This window comes from Chiloscyllium plagiosum, unplaced genomic scaffold (genome assembly GCF_037043375.1).
Source record: "Chiloscyllium plagiosum isolate Xiang-an unplaced genomic scaffold, Cpla_swu_hap1 HiC_scaffold_12, whole genome shotgun sequence".
Lineage (NCBI taxonomy): Eukaryota > Metazoa > Chordata > Chondrichthyes > Orectolobiformes > Hemiscylliidae > Chiloscyllium > Chiloscyllium plagiosum.
The window spans coordinates 60,282,593-60,303,464 of NW_028270150.1; the positions used below are offsets into that span (position 1 = coordinate 60,282,593).

Genomic DNA, 20,872 nt, shown 5'->3' on the forward strand with positions numbered 1-20,872 from the left:
AAATTACTTTTTAGCAAATATGGTTTTAAATTGCTTTTAATACTGCTCTGGTTTGAGATTATGATTTCTTTTGTACCTCAAATCACATTTTAAGTTGTATTTGTGTACATCTGAATCAAGGTTATATTTTGGTCTTCAAGAGCCTTTTAAAATAAGTAGTAAATAATTATAACTTATTATCTTGTATATTAGTAGTTCCAAATTTGTATCAATTTGTTTTTGCCTCTCCAAACATTAATGGGCCATTTCCTGATATGCAGAGGCCTCTGAGAAGAAATTAAATGTTCTCATTTAATCCAGAAATTAATTAGGTCCAGTTTATTAGTGAATTACAGTTGGGAAATTGGATTTCACTTAAACAATAACTGACCATGATCTTGCTAATGATGCTGCTTTCTTATAAAGCTACAGCATAGAATGAGACCAGATAGCCTATAATGCCTGGGCTAGCATTTTGGAAGAATGGTAATGTTAATTCTCACATCCAGCTTTTTGTCCATAAACCTATGTTTCTAATCCTTAAATATCTGCCCAACTCACTTTTAAAATTATTTATGGAATCTTCCAAGTAGAAAGTTACCAAAAATTCTCCAAATCTAAGCATCTCTCATTTCTCCTCTAGATCTTCTGCGAATAACCATTTTTGTTCCGAGAATATCGAAACATTTCCAAATATCCCTTAGAGCTGGAGTTCGTGGCCTCTGGTAACATTCTGGAGAACTTCAATACAACCATTCCAAGGCCTTACTATTCCTTAAATGCTATGCCCAGAGTATCTCTCAATATTCCAGATGAGGCTTAGCTGGTGGGGGCAGGCGATGGCCTAGTGGTATTATCGCTAGACTATTAATCCAGAAGTCTAGGTAATGTTCTGGAGGCTCTGATTTAAATCCTGCCATTGCAGATGGTGCAATTTCAATTCAATTAGGAGCCTAAAAGTACCACAAAATCATTGTTGACTGTTCTAAAAACTTAATATAGTTCACTAATGTCCTTCATGAAAGAGCCATCTTGTGGATGTAGGTTTGCTCGCTGAGCTGGATGGTTTATTTTCAGATGTTTCATCACCATAGTAGGTAACGTTTTCAGTGAGCCTCTGGACGAAGCACTGCTGATGATTCCTGCTTTCCATTTATGTGCTTAGGGTTCCTTGGGTTACAGATGTCATTTCCTGTGGTGATGCAATTTCCTGTTTCTTTTCTCAGGGGGTGGTAAATGGAATCCAAGTCAATGTGTTTGTTGATAGAGTTCCGGATGGAATGCCATGCTTCTAGGAATTCTCGCGCATGTCTCTGTTTGGCTTGTCGTAGGGTGGATGTGTTGTCCCAGTTGAAGTGGTGTCCTTCCTCAACTGTATGTAAGGATACTAGTGAGAGTAGGTCATGTCTTTTTGAGACTAGTTGATGTTCATGTATCCTGGTGGCTAGATTTCTGCCTATTTGTCCAATGTAGTGTTTATTACAGTTCTTGCAAGGTATTCTGTGAATGACATTGGTTTTGCTTGTTGTCTATATTGGGGCTTTCAAGTGTATTAAAAAAAAATGGGTACCCAATGAACACAGTCTGCTGATTTCTCAGCAACAAACACAACAAGCAGACAAAACATGTCCAGAAATCCTAGCCACTCTCCCCTACATCAAAAACATCTCGGAAATGACTGCCAAACTACTCAGACCTCTTGGCATCATGGTAGCCCACAAACTCACAACACACTAAAACAGCAGCTAATGAACTTGAAAGATCCAATAATTCTGAGTGCACCTTAACCAAGCCTGCATTATGATGAAGACAGGAAACCATGTGCACATTTAAAGATCCAATTTCTGTACAATTGAAATTTCATTCAAGTTTAAAAAAAAATGGAGAATGGAGCAAAGCAACTCTACAGGACCATGATTTTAATTTCCTTTCCAAGTTACAGAAATTATTTCTTGAATACAGAACGTAATTTAGTTCCATTGTCACCTCAGATTGGAGAAAGCGTATTTCTAAAAACAAGTAAACTTTAATTGGTCAGAATAATGCAGCTTTAAATCTAAACTATAAGTTTCCAGCCTGCTACCAATAAACACTAGCTCTTTGCCTCAAAAAACGATCGTGTTTAACACACAATTTTCTGGTTAACAGCCTACAATTGACTTCTATACAGAACATATACTTGGAAGTACTAAAAGGTTGACAGCATAAAAATAATTCCAGTTTAAAACTGCTCCCAACACATTGAATTGCACGCCATTTATATCAATATTACTAAACATATGCTGCAACTGTAAGGGTCCTAAGTAAATTAAATAACATTCATCATCTATCACTACTGTTCATGGGAATTGGTTTCATTGACACCACAAATTCCTCAATGCTACTCTTCTAAAACCATAAACCTTTCAATTCAATGCTGAATAAAACAAAATACTTATCTTTGGATCTGCAAAGAAAAGACTAACATGAATGAACAAATTTAAAAATGTAAAATAAATGTGTTTTTCCACTTTGATGTCAGTAAGCTACAACATATACCATATAAAATTGTTAAAATGCGATATCAGAAAAGTCAACTCATGATTTTTGGCTTATTTCATGTAAAATTCAATTTTAGTTTTTCAAGAACTGAAGTCCAAACACTTTTAGAAACAAAATATAATCTTGAAGATGTCTCGGATGCTAAAGTCACAAAAATTACTTAAGTGTATTTCATTATATTCATGACATGGTGAGATTTTTCACAGTTCCTGGTTAAAAGATAGGTTGTTTTGTTTTTAAACTTTTGCTCCATTCATTAGTTAAAAGATGAAAACCTTCTGGTAGAATCTGGTTATGCCTCACAAAGAATATAATAACTGCTGACAATGGGAAGTGAGTTTACAACTTTGTGCATCTTAGTTGAAGGAACAACATTCTTTTGGAGTTCTGTCATTCATTTTGATTTTGTCTGTTTTGTGCTGTGTGGGCTGAAATCAAGCACATATCAATCTCACAAAAAACTATTTCTATAAAAAGAGAATTAAAATTTTGCCTAAAAATTGATGTCCAGCGTTTGACTTTTACACAAGTATATACACTATCTCCATTATTTAGTCATGTACAAAATCGTTTCAGGTGCATATTCTTCAGTCAGCCAATAACATTGTTTGAGCAAACATATTGTTTGCAGAGCTTTAACTGAAAATACATGGCATACTATGAAAAAGAAATTATACTTTAAAGGTAAATTTTTCATATTTACTTTTAGCAATGTCTGGCCAAATTAACCTTATATCAGAGTGTTCCTTAAATCAATTCCAATATGGAGTACCACGCATGAACACTACTGATGCACTCTTATCCTTTATACAAGTCATCGAAACCTCACTGAGCACTTGTATTGCAGTATAAAAGGGATAGAAAAGCTGAAATTAATATATGTAGGATTAAAGTATGTACTACTACTGTCACATTAGTAGGCAGATTCTGATTTAGATATATTTTTGATGTATACTGCAATTTTGTGAAATAATGCAAAATGGAAACAACTTTAAATATCGACGACCTGGACTCTAAACTTATAAGTACTCCTGTGTTGCCATGTGATGCTACTGTTATCTTTGGAGAGTGACAGGGACTTGCTATTACAATTTCCCCAATATGTGGAGGTGCCAGTGGACTTGGGTGGACAAAGTCAGAAGCCGATTCCAGGTTATAGTCTAACGGGTTTATCTGAAATCACAAGCTTTCATAACATTGCCCCTTCTTCCGGTGAAGTGAGAGAGAACAGCACCATGTGCTTCTCTCAATTCACCTGAAGAAGGGGTTATACCCCGAACGCTTGTGATTTTAAATAAACTGATGGAATATAACCTGGTGTTGTGTCACATCTGAATTCCCTCAATAGCAAATTATCTAGCTCAATGATCCTTAGGAAATATATGAAACGTACAAATTGTATAACTTGCTTTGAAGTACATCAAATTACTCTTCAATCAGGCTTGACAAAACCTTAGGTAACAATGAACGGTACATAGCAAACTTAAGAAGATAGGTTAACAAAATTGCAGTATACATCAAAAATATATCTAAATCAGAATCTGTGGTGCCACAAATAATTTTTACATACCAGCTAACAAGGTATACCCAAAGAGAAAGTGACATGTGGAAGAATGTATTTTAAAATATATAGATTTATTTTTTGGTTATCACATGTGACAACATTCAATCAAAAGAATATGGAAATTCCAAACAAATACAAGCTGAAAATGATTGAGGAATGCTCCAGTAGTCACGTCCTTCAGCTGAGCAGAATAGTCTCCATCAATCAAAACTACTTTGTGCCAATTATGATTCTGAACAGAATTAAGTTTTCTCCCTAAATCCCACTGACTTCAAATTTACTACAACTTCTTAACGCTAAAGTCAGTCAAATGACATCAGGAACATGCACTCTCATGTCACCTCTGAAATTAAGCTCTTTTGTCCATGTTTGGATCAAGGCTGTGTAGAATATCTGGAGCCAAAAAAAATATAGCTAGCACCTTCAAAATTTCTATTTTATTTAGTATAATAACCAAGGAAGCATGCAAAATAGAGTACATTTTCTACAGCATTTATCAGTTCATGTGAATGCCAAGACCAAAAGAATCTCCTTTAATGCCTCTGTTTCACTTAATGTTATGATATGGAGGTGCAAGAGTTGGAAGGAGTGGGGCTTGCGGCTTCAAATAAACCTGTTGGACTACAACCTGGTGTCGTGGGATTTGTCACAATGTTAGAATAATTTGTTTTGCTCATCAGAAATTAAAAATCTGAATAACTGTGGCTTTTTGGACTCCATTCAAAATCTGATTTGATTTGCAAGTTTATTGTGGTGTAAGATAGATTGCAGTCCCTTTTTAATATTTTAAGGCTCAGTGAGTCACACAATATTAGTGTGTGAATATTTGCATGCTCATACAAAGTTACTCTGCTATTTTAATGGATTTTGCTGAGATGATTAAACCTCCATTTACAAAGTAATTTTATGCAAATACATACCAATACTGTTGCAGGACAATTTTCATGATTATATTCCTAATTTTGTTGAATTGCTAAAATCAGTTTACTAATGTCTGATTCATACTCTATTGTATGTGATCATTATTTTGCCAGGCGTTTTTCTAATCTGTTGCATCACTTATCCTATCTGAATTCCGCAAATAGAATCATGTGTTTTATTTAATACAAATACTCATGTACTATTGATGCATGAAACAACAAAAAATAGTGGAAATTCTCTGCAGATCTGGTAACAATCTGAGGAGAGAAGCAGAGTTAGGTTTTGGGGCTTTCAAAGATGAGGCTAGAAATATTAATTCCATTTTTAAGAATGCAACATAAAAATAATGAATGGGTTTGGACTGTATGGCCCAAATCCTATCCTGCCACTCAGCACGGCACGGTGGCATGGTGGCACAGTGGTTAGCACTGCTGCTTCACAGCGCTAGAGACCCGGGTTCAATTCCCGACTCAGGCAACTGACTGTGTGGAGTTTGCACGTTCTCCCCGTGTCTGCATGGGTTTCCTCCGGGTGCTCCGGTTTCCTCCCACAGTCCAAAGATGTGCAGGTCAGGTGAATTGGCCATGCTAAATTGCCTGTAGTGTTAGCTTAGGGGTAAATGTAGGGGTACGGGTGGGTTGCGCTTCGGCGGGTCGGTGTGGACTTGTTGGGCCGAAGGGCCTGTTTCCACACTGTAAGTAATCTAATCTAAAAAAAACAACTATGACTGATACACTGTTTCAATACCACTTTATTGTACTCTCCCTAGATCTCATTTCCTGACAGACAAGAAAATCTTCCCATCTCAACCTTGGAGATTTACAACCAGGGCATCCACTATTTCTGTAGCAAGTATTTTTAGAGTCCTAAGACAGGAGCTACTAGGTCCTGAGGGTCTGTTGATTTCTGCAAAGATATTAACTGCTATTAGTTCTTCACTGTTATTATCTTCAGTTATCCTTCATATTTCTGTTAAGAAATTTGTTTTCTTCTAAAAGTCATACACAGAATATTTCTTCAATGTCTCTGTCATTTTTTCATTGCAGTCAATCTTTTCTCCTATTATTGGCTCTATGGGAACAATGTTTACTTTAGTCACACTCTTCCTTTTATGAACATTCTTTCAATCTCATTTTATATAGCCAGCAGGTTCATGTTCATATGTAGCTCTTTTGTAACCCTTTTACCACTCCCCACCCATCCCAAAGCACTTTGCAGATCAATTATCAAACAATATTTGACAAGTTACATAAGCAAATAACCAAACATTTTCTCAAAGAATTAGGGCTTAAAAGGAGAAAATGAAAGTGAACAGACTTAAGCACAGAACTTCAGAGTGTAGGGTATTAGTAACTGAAGGCATGGCTTCAACAAATGAAACAATTAGAATCATGGTATAGACACGTGAGAAGATCAGCGGGGGAAGGAGATGGCGAACCCCTTAGACCCTTCTCTCCTCTCACTTCAATCCTCATTTCCAACTACAAACATTTGTTGGATGATTTTGCCAATGTGGAACCATTTATCCAGCTGGATCAACAACATTTTTCTTGCTACCACACTCCTCCCCACCAGAGACCTTGCCATGTGCCCCCCCACACAACCTACCACCACCTTTTCAGTAGAATGAAAATCCAAAGTTCAGGATTGCTCCCGTCCTCAACCAAACCACTCATTCAACTCTCATACCCACTTTGTTGATATCACCTAATTCCTGCTCCATTAACCCCCATTTCAATTAATCTACGATCACTGAACTTTCTTTTCTGGTTCCTGTGCTAATGTCAAGTTTGGAAAAACCTCTTCCTCTTGATTCCTATCCCAAGCCCTTTGAAACAGACACAATTACTCCTTGTACAAAGTACCATTTTCATACCTTCGATGCTCAATAACTATGGTACAATCTGCTGCTAAAGCAGAGACAATTCCCCAATCCTAAAATGTGGTCCATGTAACAATGTGGCAAGTTACACTGATATGATAGGCACGGTTGCTATGTGCATTAAACTACATCTTGCGTAAGACAAGAGCAAATTTTTGAGATGAGCAAGTAATTTTTAGTTAACCACACTAGACCAGATCTGAGAGAGGATGGCAGCAGCAAACCTACACAAGATAAGTAGCAGTTCAGTCAGCCTTATATAATAGTGTGGTGAGAATTGCTCATTCAACATGGTGAACAGCAATGTTAGATCTTCAGACTCCATTTCAGTTGTCAGCAGCATTGAAAAGCTTAAGGTTAAAGAATCATAGAGAAGTAAATATCATGGCAGGATTCATTAAGGCATGATTGAAAGTCAACAGCAAAAGCATTTAAGACCTGTTAACAGATATATAAGAGATGTCGTCTTAAGAATGTGTAAGAAGCTGGAGTATTAGTTTAAGACAACTATAGGTTGTATCAAGTGTTAGTGATTTATATGAACATTTACATGCAGGGTTCAACCAGACAGCATTGGAGATTGGACATTGGACATCCCTGAAAGAATTCAGAATCCTTAGTGGGCAAGTGAAAGCTTTAGAAAGAACAAAAATAACAGACTTGGAAATGAAAAATAGGGCTAGTACTTACAGCTCAGACTGAACATCACTACCATAGCAAGCGGACGAGGCATGACTACAGAAAGTGAAGTTTCAGGCCAAAGAACCAATTCAAGTCAAAGTCATGAATCCAGAGATGTCACAAAGCCAGAATTAAAGTGAGAAAGGGAAACAGTTGAAGCCTAAGCAGACAAGGTTAGGAGACAGAAGAAAAAGTGGATGGAGGTCCAGCAGAAGTCTAGGCTAAGGCTGGGGGTGGGTGGGGTGGGGTGGAGGTTGAAGGGGGGGGGGGGGGGGGGGGGGAAAGAGGTGGGGAGGTGGAGATATGTATTATATATTATTATGGAAATGGATGCAGTTAATCTTTGAGATGCTGAGGAAATGGGGTTGAAAGCTTAGATCAAGGTCAAGTAGAATGCTAGGGTACCAAACAATCTCGCTCAGTCTGAGACTAGGGTTAGAGAAGGAAGTGGAAATGACAGATGGGAATACATGATTTAAAAGTTAAGAACTAAAATAAACTAAGTGTACTTCTCAGGATTCCTCAACATTTGTTGTAGCCTAATAAATCTATTTGCATGTCCCAATTATTTGACAAACTCCAAAATAATTATTTTTCAACTGATCTCTATATGAGGATGAAAGATTAATGTGGATTTAGTCCAACAATGTAAACATGGAGAAATGCCTGAAAAGAGTTTATTATTAACTTTTTAGGTAATGACATACCAAATCAATTCTGAAAATAAAAGTAATTTATGTTAGCTCAACACATGCTTGCTTCAAATTTGATTGGCATGCAACATTAAATTAGAACATTCCAGAAGGCAATATTTGGCTGAAAATTCATCAAAATATTCCACAGAATTATTGAATGTGTTTATTCCTGACCACACAACGTCATTACTTATATCAGTTACACAGGCCTTGCTGTGTTGCTTCCAGGTCAATGGTCATCACACCATTCAGCCATTTGGTCTGTGTAGAAATACTATTTTTGACAGGTGTTTATAATTAAATGCAAATGCAAATCATAATAGACTGTGCAAACTTGACTATTTTTCAAATAAAATTACTTTGAAGTTCAATTTTTGTTTTAGGATTTCAGATGTGTACAACATATTTATGAGGTCAACATGTCAAGCTGAAGGTGTGCTAGATTTCAGAGAAGAACATGTATTGTAACATATGCAATAATGTACTATTCACCTTTAAAAACATTTAGTTTCTATGGGAAATCAACATTCTCTTAACATACACTTTAATACAATTATAATTTTAATTGGAATGTAAGAAAACTAATTTTATGTTCTTCGTGTTTGTCTTTTAACTTATTGAAATCAGAGATCTAATGTAGTTATGGACATCTAGCAAATATTGGGCAGCATTGTGCAATTTGCATATGGATTGTTATGCCAGGGTCAAACTTGCAGTATATTGGGGTTAGTCGCACAATAATTTTCCCTTGACAGACCTACTGATCCATCAATAAAATGAAGAAAACCCCTCAATAATTGACATGTGTCTGCAGCTGTAGCCAAGTAGTTGGGGAGGGTTGCAAAGGAGTTCTCCTGGCGCACTGGCACCTAAGCTGTGGCACAAGCTAGGGCCTGCTGGCAGATGGAATGTTCTGATGAAGTTTATAATTGCAAAAATAAAGATTTTTAAACCTCAGTGAATTTAGGAGGGTGCGCATAGCAGTAGCTCAGAAAGAGGATATTGTTTATGCCTGGCAAGAATCTGTACATGGAGTCTTTTAACATGGAGAGGATGTTGCACTGCAGCTACCATACAGTTCTGGCTGACCAGGAAACTCTCCTGCTCTTACTGCCTGCTATACATACCAGAAGGATTTACAGATGGTTCATTATTTGAGGACAAGCAGCAGTATGCTCAGCATGAGGACTTTAATTCTACAGCACTTTTATAGTTACATGGTCAGGAATGAATGCATTCGATCATTTTCTATTCTAATTCTAATTATTCCAGTGAAGCTAACATGTCTGCCTCCAATGTCTGTCTGAACCTGACGAATAGCTTGTTTACTTGAGGTCTTCATTTTTGTATTGCCAAGTTGAGCCACTTCACTTAGATCTGTAAACGTGATGATGCTGCATTACACACCAGTGTCTGACACTTTGTGTTTTCCCTTTGCACTTGTCATTTTAGCAATCAAAAAACCACATTTCACCTATTGACTTAACTAAATCAACCTGTCATATGGTGTAGAGGGAGTTGTTGAAACCTTTAGCCAATATCTCTCCAGTGGCCATCTGTGCCTGCTTGCTGCACTTGTGTGCAAAACTGTTCAGCTTCTTGAAGTAATAATTCTACTTTCTCCATGTTGGAGATGCCATATTCTCTTTTACAAAGATATCCTCTACAGTGTTAAGATCCTGCCTTTTATGCTCAGAATTTCAATCAGCACAATGAAAAACATGGGTCAAGATTAGAGTCCTGCTGGAAAAGCACAGCAGGTCAGGCAGCATCCAAGGAGCAGGAAAATCGACGTTTCAGGCAAAAGCCTTTCATCCGGAATGAAGCTGGAAGCCTCGGGGTTGGAGAGATAAATGGGAGGGGGGTGGGGCTGGGGGTAAGGTAGCTGAGAGTGCAATAGGTGGGGGTGAAGGTGATAGGTCGGAGAGGAGGGTGGAGTGGATGAGTGGGAAGGAAGATTGACAGGTGGGACAGATCATGAGGACGGTGCTGAGCTGGAAGGTTGGAACTGGGGCAAGGTGGGTGGAGGGGAATGAGGAAACTGGTGAAGTCCACATTGATGCCATGGGGTTGGAGGGTCCCGAGATGGAAGATGAGGCGTTGTTCCTCCAGGCGTCGGGTGGTAAGGAAGTGGCGACAGAGGAGGCCCAGGACCTGCATGTCCTCGGCAGAGTGGGAGGGGGAGTTGAAATGTTCAGCCACAGAAATTGTTTGTCTCAGGTCCTGCTAGGGGCAGTCACATGAATCATGTATCTACTGATTGCATTATGCCATTCACCTAACACCAAACTACACTTCACCTGCAGATCAGCCACTGTCCAAGGGAAAAACATCACAAATTATGGCCTCAAAACAAGCATGATCATTACATCCCAAAGAGGAGTCATACTTGGATTTGAATTGTTAACTGTTTTTCTCTCTCTCTATAGTATTTTGCTTTTTAACGACCATTACATTGTGTGTACTGATTGCCTCCATGTCATTTCAGCTTAGCAAATGTAATCAGACAAGATAACTTAAAATCATTAGCTAGCCATTTCTGAAAAAACATTCCAAGCTTATCACTTGAGAAATGCCACACACTTACACACTGAATGGCAACTATGCAGGAACAAGGTCTGCAATATCCAAAATATATTTTCATTTTTGGGGGAGCGGTAGTAGCTATCATGGTGGAATACTGCCATAATTCAACTGCCTCAATGTATCGTAGAATCTCTACAGCATTGAAGCAGACCATTCGACCCATCGAGCCCACATTGACCCTTCAAACAGCATCCCACACAGACCTACCCTATCCCCATAACCTCACATTTTCCAAGGTTAACCCACCTAGCCAGCATATTCTTGGAAACTATGGGCAATTTAGCATGGCCAAACCACCTACCTTGTACATCTTTGGACTGTAGGAGGAAACCAGAGCACCCGGAGGAAATCCATGCAGACATGGGGAAGACATGCAAACTCTGCACAGTCACTAAGGGGTAGATTCGAATCTGGACCCCTTGTGCTTTGAGGCAGCTGTGCTAACCAATGAGCCACCCTGCCACCCCATGTATGATACATTCTTTAATGCATTCTTAGATACAGTTACATGCCTCAGATCCTTCTTGGTGTTTCTGTACACTAACATTTTGTGACTCGTACACTAGAATAACTAATTCAGTTTGCACAATGGAATATCAGAGTCATTTGCCATTTAAGTGATACTTTGCTTTATTATTCTAATGCTTTAAATAACTTCACATTTCCGCACATTATACTCCATGTGCCAGGTTTTTGCTCACATTCAACCTATCCAAATTGTTGTGCAATCTATTTTTGTTTTCTTCACAACATACCTTTCTACCCATTTAGCTACCATGCCTTTGCTCCAATAATCTAAGTCATGATGTAAATTGTAAAATGTTGGGGCCCTAACTCATTACCCCTATGAGCCTTTACTTGTCACATCCTGCAAATACCCATCTACGCATACTCATTGTTGTCTGCTAACCAGCCAATCTTCAAATCACATATCTCTGCACCATGAGCTTTTATTACCTGCAATAGCTTCAGTGTGACACGTTATGAAATGCCTTCTGAAAATTTAAGTACAGGCTTAAATCCACAGGCTCCTCTTTATCCACAGCATATTAATCCTTCAAAGATTCCAATAAACGGCTTACACATGATTTCCCTTTGACAAACCCATTTGGCTCTTCACGACTACCTGGCATTTTTCTGAGGCACAGTCATAATCTCTTTAATAATTAATTCTAATATTTACCCATGGCAGATGTCAACCTTCATGTATTCCTAGATTTTTTTGCAGTAAGGGACAGAGTCATCCTCTAAGCCTCACTTCCCACATTACCATTTTGCCCTTTTCCCTCATCCATGCAGTTCAACACAACTCAGTTTTCCACATTTGATCGCTGTCTCCAATAATTAGTTGAAAACCCTCTCTGCTTCCCTGTGTCATTCACAAGAACACTGGCCCTAGCATGGCTGAGGTTTAGACCACCCCAACTTTACAGCACTTCACCTATGTTCCTATTGTGGAAAGGAGGTGTGAACTTTTCTTTCAAGGCCTTGTCCTCAGTGATAACAGCCAAGTTCTGCAGTGTGAATGATAGTTTCTGGCTTGTAGCTTCTAAGTCTTTTACAGCTAGTCTTTAAACAGACTGTCAGTGCACGAACAGTCGTAGATCCTGGTGGGAGCTAGATTAGAGTGGTGCTGGAAAAGCACAGGTCAGGCAGCATCAGAGGAGCAGGAAAATTGACATTTCGGGCTAAAGCCCTTCATCAGGAATAGAGGCAGAGTGCCTCCAGGGTGAAGAGATAAATGAGAGACCTGGTGAACAATTCCTCCTCCTGCCATGTGATTCCACAAGAAAGGCATTGTAGAGCCTGGATGTCTAGTTTTGAGGTGACTATTGCATGAGGAAAGTCATTCCAAGACATGGCAGGCCGGGCACCATGAATGTCACTTGACAAAACGCTAACTCAACATTGGAAAACTCAGCTTCATATGTTGCACATTTGGGAGACTGATTGTTCACAAACTTTAAGAACAATCCAAACAATTGTACAATTTGTGCTGTGCTCAGACTTGAAGGAGAAAGATAAACATAAGACAAATAGAAATTCCTGGAAATAAACAAAAAAGAACATCACTGCTATCAATTTAACTGTTCAATATCAACTTACTTATTTTGCTCTGTAGACATTGTTCTTATTACTGAAATGGAATCTCCCACTCTCGGCAGTGAATGTATAATCTAGGCTGACATTTCAATGTAGTATGCAACCATATTAGGTGGACATAAAACATACCATGGCACTATTCAAAACAGAGCATGAAGGCTCTCCCAGAGTCCTGCCTGCATTCATCATCAAGCAACATGTCCAAAAAACACAGATTCATTGGTCACTTATCTCATTTGGTTTCCAGGACCATGCAGCATTCAAACAACATAAAAACAAGTACATTTCAAAAATAAGTAATTGACTGTGATGTCATTTAATCCAAGATTTCCTTTCAATACTAAGATGGATAAAATTCATCAAGTCAGTTAATCCCAGCTCCATTTCTTCAGATTATATCAACATATGTGATTTATATGACATTAATTTGTTAGTATACTGCACAAACTTCCTTTGCAGGAGTGTGCATACCAGAAAAAAATCAGTATTAAAACTGGAGAACATATTAATATCAGAGATATACTAAACAAAGACATTAAGTGTAAATTTCTTTTTGAAAGGAAAAATTGCCAAGTACAGATTAACAATGAAAACATTTGCCATTTATTATCTCACAAAATATTAAGATGCTTTTCTTTAAAGTGACCGAGAAAAATGGTGTCAAAAGTTTGACTCATGCAAAACCTAGAGCTCCATATAATAAATCCAGTGTAAGGAACAAAATCTTGACAAGCTTTAACCAATCAAGGAGTTCTGTTAATACTCAAATGCCTGGCCTCTAACCGCCAATTGCATCAACTTCATAAGTCATACTTATACACTTTTTTTTTAAAATGAACTACACAGAAAAATTATACATTAGTGGAATAATTTATCTTGTTCCTGGTAGCCAAAACACTAGGCACAAGAATGGTTGGTGGCACGGTGGCTCAGTGGTTAGCACTGCTGCCTCACAGCACCAGGGTCCCAGTGACTGTGTGGAGTTTGCACATTCTCCATGTGTCTGTGTAGGTTTTCTCTGGGTGCTCTGGTATCCTCCCACAATTCAAAGATGCGCAGGTCAGGTGAATTGGTCATGTTAAATTGTCCGTAGTGTTTGGTGCATTAGTCAGGGATAAATATAAGGTAGGGGAATGGGTCTAGGTGGGTTACTTTTCGGAAGTTCGGTGTGGTCTTGTTGGGCCAAATGGTCTGTTTTCATACTGTAGGGAATCTAATCTAATCTCATTAAAAGAACAGTGTGTCTTCCAATACACCAATATGATTTACATTCTGGATTTTCACTTTCTAATATAACTCACCAAATTGTCAAAGTTGGTAGCATAAGTCCACTAAGCAAAAGAAACCTGGCAAAATAACATATCGACAGATATTTACAAAACAGTGCTACTAAGAGGTGTACTGAAGGAGGGGATGTTAAAAACGTGCTAATTGAAACAAAATCAGAACCAAACATGCAGTTATCAACAGTTACTGTAGCATTAGCTGTTAATAATCTGGACTAAATGCAATTTTTGTAAGACTATTTAAATATTAATTGTAATCATATTCAAATTGCTTTAGAAAATTCAGAATGGAAAATAGTTAGAAACAAATCTAAGTGTGAGACTTTCGTACAATTCAATGATCTTAAAAATAGCACAAAAAACAGAATATTAACATTGCTACTGAGATACCAAAACCTGAACTCACTTCCCTTGTTTATTAAAGTTTTCAGAAACATGGCATTACCTGAGCTTTATTGACTAGTTCAGTTAAATCCCCTTGTTAACAATACCATGAAGGAGAAAAAATATTCAAAAGAAAAGGAGGCACACGACAAACTCCAATTGTTAATGTATGTGAGAGGAGAAAGTGAGGACTGCAGATGCTGGAGATCAGAGCTGAAAATGTGTTGCTGGAAAAGCGCAGCAGGTCAGGCAGCATTCAAGGAGCAGGAGAATCAACGTTTTGGGCATGAGCCCTTCTTCAGGAATGAGGAGAGTGTGCCAAGCAGGCTAAGATAAAAAGGTAGGGAGGAGGGACTTGGGGTTGGGTGTTGGAAATGTGATAGGTGGAAGGAGGTTAAGGTGTGGGTGATAGGCCAGAGTGGGGTTGGGGGCGGAGAGGTCAGGAAGAAGATTGCAGGTTAGGAAAGTGGTGCTGAGTTCGAGGGTTGGGACTGAGACAAGGTGGGGGGAGAAGAAATGAGGAAACTGGAGAAATCTGAGTTCATCCCTTGTGGTTGGAGGGTTCCTAGGTGGAAGATGAAGCGCTCTTCCTCCAGCCGTCGTGTTGCTATGGTCTGGCGATGGAGGGGTCCAAGGGCCTGCATGTCCTTGGTGGAGTGGGAGGGGGAGTTGAAGTGTTGAGCCACGGGGTGGTTGGGTTGGTTGGTCCGGGTCACAAGAGGGGATTTACAAACAGAGGCAGGAGACATGGCTGAAGTACTATCAGAACACTATGAGTCTGTCTTTAGCAACATCAAAGAGAAGCCACAGTGAAAGAGCAGGCTGCTGAGAGACTGGATGTCCTTTAAATAAATGATAAGGGTGGAGGCATTGTACTTAAAATTGATAAGCACCGAGACTGACTGGGACACATCACTGGATGCTGAAGAAAATAAAGACAAAAGTTGCCCAGTAACTGGCCACAACCTTCCAATCTTTTGCCAATAGTTCCAGTATGGATGGGGAATTGGACAGATAAATCCTTTTGTTCAAAAATGAGTTCAGGGATAAACCTAGCAACTGCAGGTGAATTGGTTTAATGTCTGTATTAGGAGAGGTTTTAGAAGCAATAATCAAGAACAAGATTTTGGACAAGATTAAAGAAAGCCTCCACGGTCTGTTAAAAATAAATATTGTTTAAACGCTTTAATCAAGTTTTTATTTTAAAATGAGGGAATGTGATTGATATGGACTTCCAAAAGCGTTCGAAAATGTGCCAAATAAGAGGCTTTCTTTAGCAAAGTTAAATGCTATGGAATTAGTGAATTGATCGTGGTCAAGTGAAAAAAAAAACAAAAAATTGTGATGAATGGTTCCTTTTCATACTGGACAACGATATACAATGCGCTTCACCAGGAACTGTTGGTAATCTATATTAATGACCTAGACTTAAGTGTGCAGAACATAATTTCAACATTTGCAGGTGAGATCAACTTTGGAAGCATAATGAACTTCAAGAAGGATAGTGATGAATTTCAAGAGGGAACACATTCTGGTAGAATGGGAAGGAATTAGGCAGAAGCAATTAAGAACAAAGTGTGAAGTGATATGTTTTGGTAAGAACAACGAGAAGGGAGAATTGAATTTCAAAAAATTGCAGGAGTAGACATAACAGGAGATGTGTATGTGATAGCAAAGGACGGTAGAGAAGATTGTGGTTAGATACATACAAGATTCTGAGCTTTATAAAAACAGGTATAGAACACAATTGTAAGGAATTCCTGATGAACAAGAGTAAAACACTGGACTGGTATCAAAGTCCATGTCATGTATAATCTGGGTATACACTTTGAGAAGGATATGTAAGCATCTGGAAGGGTAGAGAAAGTTTTCCAGCATCGTTTCTGGGATGAAGGACTTCAGTTCTATGGATAGACTGGAGAAGCTGTGGTTACTTAAAGCGGATGCTGAGTGGAGACTTGATACAGACATTCAAAATCAGTAAATGTACATAAATAGAAACTGTTCCTATTTGCAGAAGGTTAAAAACCAGAGGATACAGATTCCAAATATTTAGAAAAAGGTATTAAAGGTTCACATCAGGAAAGACTTCTTACTCTGAGTGGTGATGATCTGCAATGCATGTTCTGAAAGGACGGAGGTTGCAGATCCAATTGTCTTTTTTAAATGGTATTGAACCATCACCTGAACAGAAAGAAAAAATGCTAGGGTACAAGGAAATGGCATGGAGAGGGATGTGTGAAGTTACTCTTGCAGAGAGCTAGCATGGACTCAACTTGCCCAATAGCCTCCTTCTTAACCATTTTATTACTCCATAAGATTTGATATCACCTGTTGAGAATGTGGTACTTCCTGGGCGTTTGGCTGATGGTAATTTGCTGTGCACAACTCCATCGAAAGTCCACCGTCCACTTATTTTAGTGATCTATAAATCAAGTTACACCACGCAGTTACATCAGACTGTGATCTTTAGAAAATGCACAATATCTCACAAATAAATATCTTTGCCCAATGTGATTTCAGCTGTGACAACCACAAGTTGAGGCAATCCCAATTAGTAGGTATTAAATGCATATCCTTAGCATCTGTTGATCACTTTCTTGCCCCATAACTGCAGCTGTGTTTGGGTCTGCCCAACAGTGATTCCCCTTCATTCTTGGTCCAAACCTGGTGGCAACAACTTTCACAATTGCCAGGGACCACTCTTATTTCCCTCTGCCTCGACATAGCATAAATTTGCAGCTGTTCGTAGACATAGAGGAAAAATGAAAATGTATACAAGAACACAGGGAAAGCGATGGAGAAGAAGAGGGACAAAACAACAGCTAAAGATAGCTACTAAGAGACAATATAAAAGATAACATGTTGAAGTGGATAAACAAAACAAAAAAAAGCGAAAATTAGAAAGTAAAGTAGGGTCTTTTTACTTATCAGGGTTACAATATCAGGTGTCCACTTGAAGGAATGTCCCAAAAAGAAAGTGAGCAGTTCTTAAATCAGATGTGCATTCTTGCTGGAGGCACAGAAAAACAACATGCTCCAAATAAGGCTAAAGGCAGGGCCTAGCATGAAGCAATGTTTTCCCATAAATAGCAAAGAGGAGTTTTTAATTCTTTTGCTTTTGATATGAGCAGTAGAAATATTTGGTAGCAAGTATTTTGATCATTTGGCACTTTTGAAGATCTTGGAAGTTGTAAAGCAATATTAACTCTTCAGCTGCCAGCAGACTCTGGAAAATAACAACTTGGGTTGACCAAATGCATTTCATGACATATTATATTTTCAGGGCTAATCACACGTCAGTAGAATTATTACTGTTTCAACTTCAATTGCAAAGAAATTAAATCACACCAAACAACTTTAAACCCATGCGGTTATGAATCAATGCTTTCCCTCTTATTCTCTCACCCATTTTTAAAATTGCTCTTTTAGTTTTATTTGTATACCTTGACACAATCCTTTTCCTCTTTACTTCCTATTCCATTTCAAAAGTTGGAGCAGCTTCCACAGAAAGATGTTTATTGGCTGAAAACACATTTTTCAGTCAATTGTAAAGCCTAGCTAAAATCAACATGGATGACATAGATATAACCAGCTCAACTTGTTGACGTACAAACATTCATCAAGTCAGCACGCAATTCTGCCAAATGAACATACTTGGCAACAGCTCTCAGAGCCCAACATTGGGTGGATAAGTAAGTTAATCTGTATAAGCATTAAAGATTATTTAGTTATAAAAATATTCTCTAATATTATCAGCATCAACAAATTTAAAAGGGTTGCCTCGGCCCTATTACCACAGATGAACTCCAAGTCATTTCATTCTCAAGGCAATAACTTAATGTGCATTTTTTCTATGCTAACAACCAGATCATAAACGTCTGGGACCAAAAGCACAGCACTAGATTAATTATTAACAAAGTGACTGGTTAAAAAAAAAACCCCAGGAAATCCCAGAAAACTATAATAAGACTAGTAGCTTAAAATCTGACAGTCACTGGAAAGGTTAGAAAGGTTGGGCAGGTACCCATTGTAATTTTGAACAGAATGACTAGTGATTGTATTGAAACAAATAGAATCCTGAGATGGCTTGACAGGGTAGATGCTGAAAGGAAGTTTCTCCATGTTGGAGAGACTAGAACAATGAGACACACTTTAAAGGTAACAGGTTAAAATTCAAGATATAATCACAGAATCCCTACAGAGCAGAAAGAGACTATTCAGCCAATCGGGTCTGCATACCCTCTGAAGAGCATCCCCACATCCATCCCTCCACCCTATCCCTGTAATCCCACACTTACAGATTAGGTAGACTGGCCCTAGTATGATTTTGGTCTGAGACAGAAAACTGGCACACTATGGAGAAATGGGGAGAAAGTATAAACTCCGCACAGTTGCGCAAGAGTAGAATCAAACCGAGTCTATGGTGCTGTGAGTAGCAGTGCAAATCATTGAGTCACTGTGCCACTTTTGGAGATGAGGAAAATTTGTTTGCTTTCAGGGGATCGAGTGCCTGTGGAATTTTCTTCCGCAGATAGTGGTAGAGAGAATAATTGGTTCTTAAGATAAGGCAGATAGATTCTTGACCAACAAGGACTGAAAGGGCATTGGGGATGGATAAGAATTTGGAGTTGAGGCTGCAATTACATTAGCCTTATTGAATGGCAGAGCAGGCTCAAGAGGCTGAATGGCTTAATTGCATCCCTAATTCACATGTTCATATCTTTATACAGATATAAACAAAATATATATTATACAGAATATCAACATATTTGTTACTTATTTAATTACATATAAATAACATTGTATATTAATATGTTAAATGTGATATATGATGAAAATGTAGAAATCTAAACTCAAGGATCTGTGTTGCTATTCAGAAAAGTATAAGATAAAATATATAAAGATGGAATTTTATGGAATTACTTGATTGCTGAGCTTCTTTGTTATTATCGATGTTGACAAAATAGCAAACTTGGCAGATCCATAAATTCATTTGCAAGCCTAGATAAAATTTTAAGCATTATCTGGACTGTCATATATGAAAATGACTACCGACTCATAAAATTAATACATGTAAATAAAACTGATTATGATGACTAGTCACTCAGATTGCATTAGCAGGTGCAACAAAATCATAATGGACATGATTAATAAATGCACAATTACAAGATAGAATGTGGATTTTGAAGTGCTCAATTCTTTTCCTGAGTGTGACATTTTGTTAGGGAAGGCTTTCTCTACTGACCTTATAAAAATATCAAAGTCAATTACACTGTTCAAAATATTGTAATACTTATAAAATATTAATTTCGAATGTCGCAGCACAATCATAACTTTTGTTTCCAGAAAGCAAGAAGCAAGAAAAGGAAGAATTTTAGAAGGTAACCTTGAGTTACCAATACAAGAGATAGTACAACAATGCCCCTGAAACAGTGAAATACATTTTTTAAAATGTCACATAGTAATGATACCTTCAGGTATTTAACATTTTAAGACAATTTATAGAAACATCAGCATATTTTTAAGTTAAAACCTACATGGAATCATAAAATTATATAAGTTGCAAATTCACATGAACAAACTAGAACATCTGTTATTGTGCCAAGTTGTTCCAGAGTTCACAGGAGAAACAAATTAAAGCTTGAACTTCTGGAACTTATAAATACATATATTTTAAAAAACATATTTAAAATTATTTTGAGAAAGCAAAGTATGAAGAAATAATTCAGCACCAGTCTATAAAACTCTGGAGAGGTTACTAAATTAATCATATCGAAATGTCAAACGTTTTTGCTAAGATCAAAAAGATGTTTGAATCTAATCATTTCATAATAAACAATTCCTGAAGCTAAATGCATCACAAAGCTATGAATTTGGTAGAGTGTTTTATCAAATAGGAAACTAATAATCAATAAATTTATTTTTTGTCGCCTACAGTCACAGCTCTCTGAAATCTAAAGCTAGCGGATGTTGGGTTCATTCAACACTCCTGATGCTTATTCAGTCAGTGAGATGTTAAAACTATCAGCAGCAATCACACACACTTACAATTACACACAGAGATACCAAGAGAGTTAAAGCTTTGGATTAAATGCCTACACGCCTCAATGAAAAGAATAGCAATTATTTCTTGGACAGCTTCAAATAGTATTTTTAAAAATATATGCTGATGATATCCTCTTTTTTAAACTATGTGCTGTTACACATTTCATTTTCCTTTAGCAAAACCCTTTAAAATTAAATTAAG

The 20,872-nt window shown here is 37.8% G+C and overlaps 1 protein-coding gene across 16 annotated transcripts in view; it reads right to left on the reverse strand.

The window, feature by feature from the left end:
- The window catches only part of LOC122555094 (zinc finger and BTB domain-containing protein 20-like), a 339,090-nt gene that overhangs the window by 98,826 nt on the left and 219,392 nt on the right, over positions 1-20,872 (reverse strand). For 10 of the 16 annotated variants that reach the window (XR_006313160.2, XR_006313163.2, XR_006313162.2 and 7 more), the window contains one exon: positions 16,954-17,047. The exons of the other annotated variants lie outside the window; for them this stretch is intronic. The gene's annotated coding sequence lies outside the window, so the exon portion shown is untranslated. The remainder of the gene's footprint in view (positions 1-16,953; positions 17,048-20,872) is intronic. 16 annotated transcript variants of the gene reach the window in all.